The sequence below is a fragment of the Pogoniulus pusillus genome, chromosome 1 (genome assembly GCF_015220805.1).
Source record: "Pogoniulus pusillus isolate bPogPus1 chromosome 1, bPogPus1.pri, whole genome shotgun sequence".
NCBI lineage: Eukaryota > Metazoa > Chordata > Aves > Piciformes > Lybiidae > Pogoniulus > Pogoniulus pusillus.
In genome coordinates, this window is record NC_087264.1 from 27,437,899 (window position 1) to 27,452,312 (window position 14,414).

A 14,414-nucleotide genomic window follows, 5' to 3' on the forward strand; every position below is an offset into this window, starting at 1 on the left:
CCACGAGCAAGTCTCTGCCCCATCCACAGGGCAAACCCAAGCCTGGCAGCATCTGAACTAGAGTCGAAATACAAACTGATGTGGTTGATAAGCTCCGCCTGCTAAACCCACACAGCTCTGCCAGCCTTACCATCCCTGGTTTCCATCACAAAGAAATTCCAACACCGCTAATCGTTATGTGGTGCTAGGGTGTCCCTAGAAAGCATTTCTTTGTGGTTTGAGTCCAGAGAATTATTTAACCATAGAACTGCCTGGTTGGAGAAGCCCTGATCAAGTCCAGCAATGACCTAACATCTCCCTGTACACAACTGTTAGACCATGTCCCTAAACACCTCAACCAAATGTCGTTTAAACACCTCCAAGGACGGTGACACTCCCCTGGGCAAAGGGTTTCATCCCCAGCCTGCCCGCTGCTTCTGCACATCCCTCTGCCTTCCTGCAGAGAGGAGACAATGTTGCAGCAACAGCAGGTTGGGAGGGATGTGGTGATGATGCTGTTGCAGGTCCTCTCCCCTTCCAGAGACCCCACAGAACTTGCAACATGAGAACAAACACATCCTAAGCAGTCGCTAGCACCTGCGGCTGTCTGCAGCCCTGAGCAGCTGGGCACAGCGCTGCAGCCAGAAGCACCCGTGGCAGTGCTGGGCACCCACCACCCTCTCCGGTGCCACCTCCCCAGCGTCCCAGCGGGATACAACAAAGCGGAGCCTCCAGTGCCCGCCGAGGGACGGCGGGGGTCGGAGCAGATGATGCGCTTCACGCTCCACTGCCAGACGCTGGCAGCCCCACTTCGGGCCGTCCCTTTCCACGTGCCCCTCTCCCTCCCTGCCCCACGGGCCGGCGCTGTCCCCTGAGCCCGGGGCTGCCGCTCTTCGTCCCCCGGCATATGGAGGCTGCGCCGCGGCCGTGCGTGGCTGCTGGCGCGGGGCTTCCCTTCTGACGCTGCCGCATTCAGCCCTGCCCACGCCGCCGCCGCGGAGGGCTTCGCACAAAGGGGAGAATGCTTCCTTTCAGCAGCCCGGGGTCAGCGCAGGGCTGCTCCGCTCACAGAGGTCAGCCATCGGGATGCTCGGAGATGGCTGGGATGCTCGGGAAGGGCAGGGTACTCCCCACCCCCCGCTTCTCCCAGCGCTGCGCATTGTCACGATGATAAATGGCAGAGCGAGGTGGGGAAGCTCTCGAGTGCGCGTGGCCCAGGCCCCTGGGGCTTCGCAACCCACTGCAAAGCGGCAGCTGATAAAATGGTAACTAATTCAATTAGTGAAATTTAATTTAGGTGGGGAGCGGATGGTGGCTTTGCCAAGACCATATGGGAAAGCAGTGGTGTTTCCATATAGAAGAACTTAATTTAAACAATGAACTCATGGGTCTTCATAACCCAGCGGCCAAAGAGCCCCCAGGAAGCCCTGGAAGGAGTTGTGCTGATTAACTAGACAAAAGCCTGGCAAGGCCGGGCCAGGCAGGAGGCAGCAAGGGGGAGCGGGTAGCAAAAATGATCCAGGTTCATGTTGCAAACGTGGCCGAGTTGAAAGAAATGCCTCCCAGAGTCAGAAAACAGTGTTTATCTCCTCACATATCCCCTGCCTGCTTCCTCCAAGCAACGTGATCCATGGCTGAAGCCCTGCAGCCCAGCGGGAGACAGCAGGAGGCTCGGACGTGCGGGGTGAGAAGGAAGAGCTGGATACGTGCTCCTCATCAGTGGGGAAACCGCTCTGAGGAGAGCTGCCAAACTTCTGCAAAGACTAATTAGAGTAAAAGGCTTCCTGTCCTTCATGGCCCTGCACTGCCGTGCTCCCTCCAAGAGCACAAGACACCTGCTTTCAGAGTGCCTGACCTTTCAGAGCAGGACGGCCGGGTGGTGGAGGGAGAGGAAAAGGGGAAGTCTCCTGTCACAGGCATTTCTGGGAGGAGAAGGGCATGGCAGAGAAAGTGGGGAAGAACTGCCAGTCAGCGAAGCTGAAGTGGGGAGATACTCCCTGTGTGCTGCAGGACAATCATGCTGCAAAGTCCACAGATCATAGCAAATCTCACTTTTCCTAACTGGATGTGAAGGAAAGGGATTTTGGTTTAGGTTTGGTTTGTTTCATGTGGCATCAAGCACCAGCAGTTTGGAAAGAGTGCTTTGAACGTGTCCTGCTAGCAAAAGCCTTCCCAGTACTGAAACCTCCTCTTTACACCCCTTCTATGAAGGGGTGTCAACCTTCATGGAAGCCAGCTTCTAAGTCTGAAAACCTGAGAAATCCTGCTGAAAAGGCTGGCTTGCTCCTCTGGTTGGGGAACACAACTAACATCATGATCACTTTGCTCTGAAAACAACCAAACACCACAGGCCACTTCAGCAGCAACTATCAGACCCTTTAAAAGAAAACACAAAGTAAGCCACAGCTAGTTGTCCACAACTCCATCTCACAGTATCACAGTATCATCAGGGTTGGAAGAGACCTCATAGATCATCAAGTCCAACCCTTTACCACAGAGCTCAAGGCTAGACCATGGTACTAAGTGCCACATCTCCAAGGCACTGATGTCTGTTGGGAGCAATCAGGGCTCAGCAGCAGGCTGGGAAAGCTCCAGAAGAAATTCCAGTTCAGTTCCTACCACAACTTAGCTTCATTTAGAGAAAGCCTGTCTTGTTACAATGCCAAACAGACCTGCTGTGGTGTATGGCAGACACATCCAAAGTAAGGCAGGAGGACCTACGCACGTCCCAGACAGTGGTGAGCTGATGCTTCACTGTTCCCTCAGACACTCTGCTCACACTTAGTGGAACTTGGAGCCTTAGAAGGAAGCTTTCCACAATTGGAAGAGTGAAGCCAGGACTTTCAATCTTTTTCACCTGCTTTTTTTTTCTGTGAAAATTTAAGAAGCAAAGAGATATGAGGTTGCCTGGTAAAATTGTGAGACAATATAAGTGTGCTTGAATATTAACTGCAAATCATGCATTCGGCACTAACCCTAGCTCTTTGCACTCCCACACTTTCAGCATTTAACTGGTCTCTTTGAGGGATGCTGCTTTGGACACCAGTCAGAAGCATTTTTTAAAACAATAACATATCCACTGGGAAGATTTTATTAGTTGTTTGTTTGTTTGTTTGGGTTTTGTTCTTTTTTCAAAAGGAGGAATTAAAAACTGTAGAAGCTTCTACAAATCTCTATCTCTCTGCTGTTTATTCCCAAAACAGCCAAAGTGAAAAGCTCTTCAGTGATGGTGTTATGCAGCAGAGCAGGGAAGGAATGAAGGGAAGAAGAGAGCTGATGGTCTCAGACATGACACAGGGAAAGTTTAAGCGAGTCCCCAGACTGAAGAGGTGCTGTGTCCCACAGGGAGCTTGGCAGACAGGAGAGGACAAGACGTCCCTGGTGCTCACAGTACACTTGGCTTCCAGAGGCTCCACTGTGTGCAAACAACATCTGTCTTGTGTACTATTGGAGCATTTTACTCTGCCACCCACCCACCCACCCTGTGTGGCTTTACAGGAATATTTGCTCCCACCTGACACTGACCTGCAATGAGCCTGTGCCTAGAGGAAGCCAGTGGTGGCTGTAGCACATCTTGCACGATGTGTTGCCCAAACACCACAAAGGGTGTCACTGACTGACATATTCCTGCAGAGGAAGGCGAGGCTCAGAAGAAAGGTGAGGAAGAAGGTCGAAGAGAGGTACAAAGGCTGAAGAAAGGACTTGCTTGCTTTCCCATTCCCCACCTCCTCATTTGCAGAGAGCTAAAGCCATTAAATACCCCTGGTGTTGAAAGCTGTGGAAAGTATGAGCTTGTAAGGAAGATGAAGTGGTAGCAAAAGCTTATTGGTCTCAGTTCCAGCATAGCCTCTCCCAGTACTTCCATCCCCATATGTGCCCTGTGCACAAGTGTGCCATTGTGAGTCTTCCTGCCAGCCATGTGCAGCCACATTAATACTTCCTGAGCTTCTGGATGGGCTGTTCCAGCTTCTTCATCCACCTGCTTGGGTTAAGGTGTCATTAGTGGCAGGCAGGTAAGGATGTAGTCTCATCTTCAAACTTAATTTCACATGTGCCACAAATGACTTTCTATGGACCCCTTCCAATAAAGGCATCACAGAATAAGATGCATTACAGAACAGGTGAGGCCTGAAATTGGGGAGAAGAACCTGGAGGTGCAAAGGAAGGAGAAAGTACAGCTAATAATGTGGCACTAATGCCTGGAAGACATTCGTGAATGAATTATATGAGCCCACATAGGAGGGAACACACCAGAACTGCAGGATTTGTGCTCTTCCTCATTTTGGTCAGTTTAGGTACCAGACTGACCACTACTTTGCTGGCTACTTGTGCTCACATCAGGACATAGAAGTGTAGCTATCAGCCATATGCCAGAGGAGAGGAGGCTCTACATAGGGTTTACATCCCTAGAAGATCCCTTGTCAGGCAGAATGATCCCACTGGCATCAGAGATGCTTCGTGCAGGCGGAGAGATGCAATATGCCTGCAAAGGCACAGGGTGTTGTCCTTCTTCAGTATAAACCTGATGAAGAGGCACCTCAGGAAAATGAACTGGGGCAAACCATCATGTGATCAACTCCTCCCATGTACAGACAATGGTGGGGGGGAACAAATATGTCACTGCAACGGAACACCTGCAAAGGAAGTAAGGTGAAGTTCTTGTGCTATGCCCACTTGGGCTTTGAGTCCATTGGCAAGTAAAAGGTGGACAGCTCTTCTTAAACACTTGAAGGAACCTGTGCGATAGCACAAGTTGCTACTAATGAATAACATGACGGATTTAAGACTCACAAGAGAGCAAGGGAAAGTCCAGAGCGGGGCTTTCTGGGCTTTGTTTCTTTTATGCACCACTGGAACCAGGAAATATATCAATATGGAAGTTTAGAAATGGTCTGAGGTTTCACGGAACTTGCCTCAGAGTGGCCCAGTGCCTAACACTACCAGAACTTGCAACACTGAAGTGCTGCTTTCAGACAGCGGCTCCGGGAATTTCAGAGAGCTGTTTAAAGGAACATGCCAAGGTTTGGCTGAATTACTGATCAGGCTGTGTGGGAATTTCACTTCCCCCTACAGATGCATAAAAATCAATTTTGTTGTTCGTGAGCCATCCACAACAAACACAGGATTTTTGTCTCTGTCTCTTTGTTCCTTGGTCTACCTGGAAAGTCATAACCTTTTTGAGATGCATATTGAAGGAAACACCTCAAGTTCTAACTGACTTCACTAAGAAGTGAGGTAGAGGAAAGGTGAGCTTGTCCTTTTCCAGTATGCAGTATTGGCCAGCCATCTAGGTCTGTGCCAAGTGGTTCCAAATGGCAATGCACCAAGATAGCATCTGTGCTCAGCTCTTCTGGGGCACCATGCACTTGTGCAGGAAAAGCTACAGCTGAGAGACCCTGGGCTGCATGTTGAGTGCATCATCACATTAAGCCTTGCCCATAGGTGTCTAAATTGCTGGTGGGCAGCCTGCAGCAGTGCGGGTGCCTTTGTTAGCAGAGGGAACTTGCATGTTGCAGAAGCACAGAGAAGGCCAATGCATTCACACAGACAAGAGCAAACTCAGCTACAACAGGGTTTGGCAACCAGTGCAAAGCATTGTTTGCTTTGCTGTTGTTGGGGGTGCGGAGGAAGGCACAGCACCTCACCGAAAAGTGACATTTCAGCTCAGTTCTCTGATCCAGATGACAAACTCAGAGACAAATAAGGTTATACCTCAGCCTCTGGCTTCCTCCAAACTGGGTTGGCTTGGTTTAGGTTTTAGCTGCATCAGAGGCTGGCTTTGGTTTTGCTGTTTATCTTCATCATAATTTATTTTAGCTATAGCTTACAAGTGAAGGGTTCTGCCAGTCAGTGCCCTGCCTTAGGCATCACAGGCAGTTCTGTCCCACCTTACATGGCCACATTCCCTATGGTAGCATGTGGGGTGCACTTCCTTGGGTGGGAATGCAGGTTCTGCCTGTTTGACCTGCAAAGTTGGGTGAACAGACTCAAGTAAAGACTACAGACCAAATTTTGAGGAGCCCACACAACTGCAGATGTGATGTTTGAGATTGCTGAAACAACGAAGAAGAGTTCTTGCCTCTCTCTGTGGCAGGAGATAAAGTGTTACTCCCTAGTAAATATCATTAAATGCACCATTCAATTTAGTTAAGTTTGGTATGTGCTTACATACCTCCAGTTTGATCTGCCTGTGTGTCTGTCTCCTTTATTGTTGGGAAAACTCTAATTTAACTCAGCCACCACAGCAAATTCTGCATTTCAAATGACCTGCATAGTGCAAGGGCTTGTTTAAGCAGCTCTGAACACCTGCCTGCTACTGACAGAGCTGAGTGGCTGACATGCACAGAATGAACAGAATCACAGAACGGTAGGGGTTGGAACAGACTGCTGATGAGCATCTAAGTCCACACCCCCTGCCAGAGCAGGTTCATCCAAAGCATTTTACAGCATTACACATCTGTTACTCTACAGATGGAGACTCACCTCTCTGGGCAGACTGTTCCAGTGCTCTACCACTCTTGAAATAAAGGACTTCTTCCTCAGATTTAGATGAAGCTTCCTATGTTCAAGTTTCTGCCCATTACCTCTTGTCTTGTTATGGGCACCACTGAAAAAAGACTGGCGCCATCCTCCTGACTCCTGCCTACCTTTTAAGTACTTATATGCCCTGCTAAGATCCCCCCTCAGTCTTGTCTAGGCTAGAAAGCCCCAAATCCCTCAGCTCTTCTTCATAAGGCAGATGTTCTAGTCCCCTAATCATCCTCATAGTCTTTTGCTGTACCCTCTCAAGCAGTTCCCTGCCCTTGAACTGGGGAGCCCAGAACTGGGCGCAGTACTCCTTACAAGGGCAGAGTAGAGGGGAAGGAGAACCTCTCTCACACAGAGAGAAGCAGAAGTCACAGTCAGGTGGGGCTTTCCCACAAATGCCCCACACAGGACAGGAACCTTTCACAATGGGCCACATGAGCCCAGGATACTCTGTGTTATGGCCAGCCTTGCATATCTTTAATTTCTCTTATTACTTTTGCTTTAAGATAACCTCTCTGAATACAGAAGACAAGATCCTGGCAGCCATACTCTAGGACTCAGGTTTTGTACCTTTACTTTTACTGGCAAGGTTTCTATTTACCTAATACAATGGGCAGGTCTGACTGTTCAGAGCCTACAACAGAGCCTCCGGTTCCCTGGGGCATCCTCAGCCAGCACCAACCAGAGCTTGTGAAGGACCCGACAAAGGTCTTCCTGATGGAGAGAGGCAGTTTCAGCAGGGTTTCTAGGAGAAATGGCTCTTATTTTGCTCAGAGAAGTCACCATCATTTTCTCCTCTGACAGTGCCCCTTGTCCCATGGCAGCAATTATCCAGTGGCAGTTGTATCACCAGTTCTTCCTCCTAGCATTCACAGACACATGGGAACTGCATGGCTTTAAAGAACAAGGATCTTGTCAAGTCATTTTGGTGTTGAAATGGCCACTTATGATAGAAGGCAAGAATCAAACTCAGACATACCTTAAGAGACCTTAAGAAAAAAAATGGTATTTTACTGAGACAATCCTTTCCTAGTGGACAGGATCAGGACTGCCTGTAGAGCACAAGCTGCCTGTGCCCTCTCCTGTGCCCTTTCCAGGTAACCTGGTTTTCCTTACCACATGGTCCTGGGGAACGCACGGGCTCTGTCTGCTTCTTGAGGGACTCTGCTCACTTTTCCTGCAGAGGAGACTACAGTACTGCACAGGTTTCATCAGCATTTTCCTGTGTACCCTAGATGGCTAGCGTTCCCAAACCTGTCTACCTGTCCCCAGGCAGAAAAAACCTTACATGTGTTGCTAAACCATTCCCTAAGATGACTTTATCACTCTCTACAGTCTCCTACAAAGGAGGTTGTAGTGAGGTGAGAGTCAACCTGTTCTCCCAAGGTACAAGTGAGAGTACAAGAGGAAAAGACCTCAAGCTGCACAAGGCAAGGTTTAGGTTGGGTATTAGGAGTAATTTGTCAAGCATACTATGTAGAGTTCTGGAGCCCCCAACACAAGAAGCACATCAAACTGTGGAAGCAAGTCTAGAGGAGGCCATGAAGATGCTCAGAGGCCTGGAGCTCCTCTGCTATGAGGACAGGCTATGATAGTTGGAGGTCTTCAGCCTGGAGAAGAGAAGGCTTTGAGGAGACCTTGTAGAAGCCTCCCAGTATCTGAAGGGGGCTTATAGCAGGGCTGGGGAGGGACTACTTACAAGGTCTTGTAATGATAGGATGAAGAGTAATGGGTTTAAACAGGAAGAGAGGAGATTTAAACTATATGGTAGGAAGAAGTTCTCTACAGTGAGGGTGGTGAAACACTGGCACAAGTTGCCCAGGGAGGTTGTGGAACACAGAATTACCCAATGTGAGCAAAGATCACATTCTGTGCTCCACAACCTCCCTGGAGGTGTTCAAGGCCAGGTTGGATGAGGTCCTGAGCAACTTGTTCTAGGGGTTTGGAACTAGGTGATCTTTGAGGTCACTTCCAACCTAAACCATTCTATGATTCTATGATTGGAAGAGTTTGCCCTGGAGGTATTTAAAAGACCTGTACCTGTGGTGCTCAAGGTTTAGTGGTGACTTGGCAGTGCTGGATTAATACATAAAGCTGACGATCTTAAAGATCTACTCAAATCACATCAAATCTCAGATTCTATGACCTCACCAGAGTGAACAGCAACTGTTCTGGTATGATGTTCAGAGTGTTTCCTGAAACAAAAGGACATTGTTGTAGCCAGGGCTTTGTACAATGCACTCCACAAAAGGAGGGAAGGAAAGTAAATATAGAAAATGGAGGAGATATTCAGTGTTGTGAGAGACAACGAAAGGAAAACTGCCAGGAAATTACTCTACAATGAGGCCAGATCCAGACTCCTTGGTCCATAATACTTATTCAGGCAGCCCCCATCTACTAGCAGCTGAACTCTGAGTGCACAGCAGCCCTTGAAAGGGGAGCAATCCCAGTCAGAAATTAGTGAAAACCTTTCCACTGAATTGGAGAGCTGGGCTTTCATAATATCTAAGTAAAGCTTTTAGGTTGCTATCTGTGGGCTTTCCATTTTGACAGTCTGATCCTGGCTGGGTGAATTTAAAGCACCCCTCCACGAACAGCCACAGACTTGTTTTGTATTCACATACTCACAGCCACAGCACACAGAACCACACACCAATACAGCCCAAGTCCATTTACCACCTTGTCATCTAGTCTAGCCAATGGAAGAAAAAAGAGAGGTATTTCCAGATGTAATTCATCCCATCCCAAGATAAATGGGATCAGCAGGGGGAGAAGAGGTTAAACATGTATCTGAAGACGCCTCCATGGTCTCCCAGGAGGCATAGACAACTGACTTAGACTAAACACCTATCTGATAAATAAATTGAAAAAAAAAAAGAAAGGATGAATCACACCATCATGGTCCAAACTGATAATACAATACAGATGTGTACAGCATCTGGCAAGTGACCAGATGGTGAATTTATCATACCACAGCATAGCTTCTTCTAATATAAATACAGGCTGATGAAATAGTTGATTTGCTCAGCAGACGGCCTCAGCTTCATTACAAGATCTCATCTGGAGTCATTACAATGTGTCACAGGGCCCTGCATGTATTTTTAGAAAATATGATGGTCTGGAAATAAAAGATTATGTAGAAGCAACAAATTTTGGTCAATTCATCTAAGGTTCTCTGCACTGAAAAAAAAAAAGAACAAAGAGAGAAGCTTAGCATCCATTTTTTTCCTCACTCTGTGCAGAAATTATATTTAATGCCAAATTACATTTAAATGAACAAACCCACACAAGACAACAATACATTAAGCTTACTAAAGATAGCCTCTCCCATCTATTTGCCTGTGCCTCAGAAGCAATGGTTTTACTTGGAAATGGTAACAGATTTTGCTACAAGCCTCTTTGGGTCAAGGAGATACCAAAATGCTTCAACAAAATTGAGTTTTGTGCTGTGGAGACTCTGAAAATAAAGAGGAAAGTGAAAAATAGAAGACAAAAGTGGGCCTGCAGTTCCCTACAGCTTGAGCACGAGCGGCCCACAGCCAGTACCTCCCAGGGCAGGACACAAATCAGATCAGAGAATGGCTTGAGTTAGAAGGGGCCTTAAAGATCATCCAGTTCCAAATCCCATGGCAAGGCCATGGCTATGGGCAGGGATACCTCTCACTAGACCAGGCTGCTCAAATCCTCATCCAGACTGGTCATAAATAGTTCCAGAGATAAGGTTGCCCTCATCATCTGCCCAAAGCAGATGGAGATGAGGAGACCGAGAGGTGACCTCATCAATATTTATGAATACGTAAAGGGTGAGTGCCAGAAGGATGCAGCCAGGCTCTGCTTGGTGATGGCTGATGACAGGACATGGGGCAATGGGTAGAAGCTGAAGCATAGGAAGTTTAATTTAAACATGAGGAGGATTTTTTTTCCCCTGTGAGGGTGACAGAACACTGGAACACGCTGCCCAGGGGGGTTGTGGAGTCTCCTTCTCTGGAGGTATTCAAATCTTGCCTGGACATGTTCCTGTGTGCTCTGGTAGAGGTGATTCTACTCTGGCAGAGGGGGTGGACTAGATGAGGTTTGGAGATCCCTTCCAGCTCCTAACATTGTGTGAAGGCAGAGCCATGGCAGATTCTGCTGTCTCTGAGTCCTGCAGTGCACATCCATTCTATGTCCCCAGCTGCTCCACAGCCAGGAGCAAGCATGGTGCCCCAAAACTTGCACTCCTCCCTGTAATGCACACAGCAAGCACACATCTGTGATGCCACCTTCCCTGCACAGATGCAGGAGGTGGCAAGCCTGCTGGAGAGCAAAGTCTCAATGTGGAAGATGCCAAGGAACCATAGCATGATCTCACACAGCTGCAAGGAGATCTTTTACATAGGGAGCAGCTTGATGCCGAAGAACCAAAGGAGAAGGTGTGCCCTCAGTGGGAGATCCTTTGAGAACAGAATGCCCAGCCACTTACAAGCAGCTCCTGCTTTCAGCAAAGGCCAGCCCTGCCCCACCATTTGCTGAGAACCTCTGGGCAAGCACTGCAGAGCCAGGTCCTCCATCAAAGCACCTTTCTGAAGACCAGCCTGCTTCTGGGAAAGGCTGTGAAGTCGTGCATGCACATCCACAGAGGATCCTTTCTCCATATATGCAGTCTGCCCAGGGACTTTTCCACCCAAGGAATTTTTTTCCAGCTGTGTGGAAAACCAGTAAGAGCAGGCACTTGTCCAGTGTTTTCAGCCTAAGTTGTGTCTGCATTAGTAGCTGGCATTGCTTCATAAAAGAAATACCATGTTGAAAATAATGTACAAATTATTTGGTCTGTTAATCATTTAGTTTACATGACTTTGTCACTTTGAAAGGCCATAGGGAATGCCATAGCCCAGAAAAGTGACTCTGTGGGGAAATGCAAACCAATAGTTTAGGTAACTGCTGGTTACATCTCCTGAGTCATGTCTTTGCACTGAGCCCATGGCCTGCTGGTCTTGCTTTGGCTCTGCTCATGAAAGTCTATCAATTCAAATTTGGCCATTCTGTCACCCCTCTCTGCCTCCCTTATGGAGCTTTTCCTCATAACAGCCCAAAGGGAAGAGCCTAGAGGACTGTCACAGTGATAGGAATGAAGACGTGTTGGAGATAGCAAAGATATCATTTGAAAATCAGGGGACATATGGGCTAGATAAGACTGTCAAGACTAATGCCCTCCAAAAGCCATTCTAGTCTTGAGGGCAGTTCCCACTGCTACTTCTGTCCAGGCCATCTCTCTGAGAGCACTCGTGTGTCTAACACCTGACAGACCTGAGACTCAAAGAAAAACTCCCTTGGGAAGTACTTCATAGACTTTATTGGTGTGTGATGGCAGATTTGGGGAAGCAGTTTTCTTCTGGACATCTGGAGGATGTCTTGAAAGAAAGGTTCAAACAGTCCTCTAGCCAGAGCCATTACCAAAGCAACAAAAGGACCTGGGATTTGGTTTGGTTTTTTTTTCATGTATGTGAGTCTGTGGTTGGTTTTTATCTTGACCTGCAAGTTTCTATGTGGCAGGAAGTATTCTGAGGGCTACCAGAATTCTGATAGTGGGAGTGGAAGAAATGCAAAGAGAAGGATGAGTCGTGCTAACAGCAAAGTTTACAAATACTTAATAACTGCAATTGTCTCTGTAATGGCTTCACTCCCCTTTTGACTTAAGCTGGAATAAATCTAGAGAGATTTTACTTAACACAGGAGAAATAAAACAGTGGATGGAAGAGTCAGGCAGTGTCTGTTCCTGCAGCTCCTTTATGATTGTTACTTCTTTTTCCTCCATGTACACCCCTACTGGTAACAGCCAGTTACCAATATTGCAGAGCCAGACACAGGGCCGCAGAGGTTTAGAGACACCAGAGCAGAGGAACACTTCAGATATGACTGTTTAACCTTATGCAACCTACTGACACCCGGCTGCTTCCTGCAGGGAATATGGGAAAAGGGAAATGACTCCTGCTCTGGTCAGCCATCCTCACCAACCAGCCAACCGCTCCCTTGGCTCTCACATCCCCACGCAACAATAGACTGCTCCCAAACCAGATACTCAGCACTATGCACCCAGCAGGAAGGCAAGCAAGGACTGGCACCAGAGAGGTGGTTTCTCCAGCAGCAGTGTCCCCTGTGGCTCTCTTTTACTGATACCAAGATGGTTAAAAACCCTATCTCGAAGAGAAGAAGTGTGTCCTTGTCTTCACTTACAGAGGCAGAGACCAATGACACCTTCAAGGCATGAAACAAAGCCACCTTGCCTCAGAGCTGTCATTTTGAGCTTGCTCTGCCATTCCCAGGAAGAGAGACCTGAGAGCATTTCAATGCTTGGATGAGCCCAGCTCAAGGCTGCAGAGGAAGATTTCCTCTGCAGCCTACTGCCCATTCTGTCTCAGTGATCCTTCCCAAACCCCAGAGTGTGGTCTGTGCATGTCCCTTTTGAGATGGGTTGCATTTTTATTAATTTTACAGTAAATCACTTCCCCATTTCCTTTGTTTATGCTAGGTGGATTCGGTGGTTTCCATCTCCGTGTGACACAGCACTTGGCACATGTGCACAACCCATACCATCACTGCATCATATGCTTTGCTGACCCTCCAGCACTAGGAAAAGAAGGTAAAAGGGCCGGCTCCACATTGTCATTTCCCTTCACCCTCCTGCACCAGTTCAAATGGAAACTGCAGCCTTGCATGCCTTGGTTCCTTCCTCCTTCCAGCAGGATGGTTCCAATTGCTAGTGTAGCACAGCTCAGGCATGTGCTTGCCAAACAAGCACTGCAATGTACCCAGCTCGAGTGCGCTGTGTATCATCTGCTTCTAAGGCCATGAATCTTACACTCATCTGGGAGAGCACAGTAGCTAGGAAAAGAGCTGGTAGTGTCCTCGGGAAAAGTGGAGGTGGATATCAGCCAAGGGTGATGGTTGTACCTGCAGCATACTGGCTATAAACAAACTTGTCATCAAGAGTCTGATCTTCTCACTGCGCAGATACCCTCTAAGAATCTAAAGAAACCAGCCTGAGTTTTGCACTTCAGCAACCACAGTCTCAGACCTTTCTCCCCTTCGCAGCACACAACAGCTACAAGATGGTCAAGCACGATAGTGACAGAGGATGAACCCAAACCATGAAGAGGTGAAATTCACACCAGGGCGCACATCCCCTGTTTCTCTAGGGCTGGAAAGGGAAAGAGGAACTCCAATACTATAAAGCAAAGTTATCAGTGCTCAGATGCAGATATTTGTCCAGGCTTTCCCCATGGGCCTGAAGCAGGCAACAATCCTGCCTATATCCTCAGGCAGAGGAACAGGTGCTGTCCTCTCCTTGGGTGAATCACAAAATTATCACCTAGTCCTTTGTCCTCCAGTAAAGTCTCTTTCTCTGTTCTCACATCTCTCATTCTCTCAAAGTTAAAAACAGAGGTCCTCAGAGGCAGGCGAAGGCAGCATCCTCCCCCTGCCTTCCCACTCCCCCTTCTCCAAGGGCTTTGAGCCCCTTGCTGAGAGCAAACAGCTGGCCTACACTTTTTTAAATTTCTTGGCTTTCTACAGCCTGGGTGCCAGCCTTAATATCCTGTCAATACCAGTTCTCTTGTGTGCTGAATAGCAGCCTTGGAAAGCCCCACCTCACCGCAGGCAGTGTGCAGCAAGGATCCTGCCGTGCCCTGCCAGGAGCTTTTCTTCCTAAGGCCTTGGTCAGTGCCAATCCCCGAGGGCACCCATTGCAGCAGGTTAAGTGTCTCCATGGAGATTTCCCCAGCTCCCTCTCCACAGTCCCTCCCTCCTCTTACAGCCTTCTGTTTATTGTAAACAGCATCCCCCTTTCAGCTGGAGCTGGTAGCTCTCTGCTTCTCCCTGGTCACCTGCCCACCCAAGTTGTCTCACAGACTGCTGTTGCCTGGGAAAAC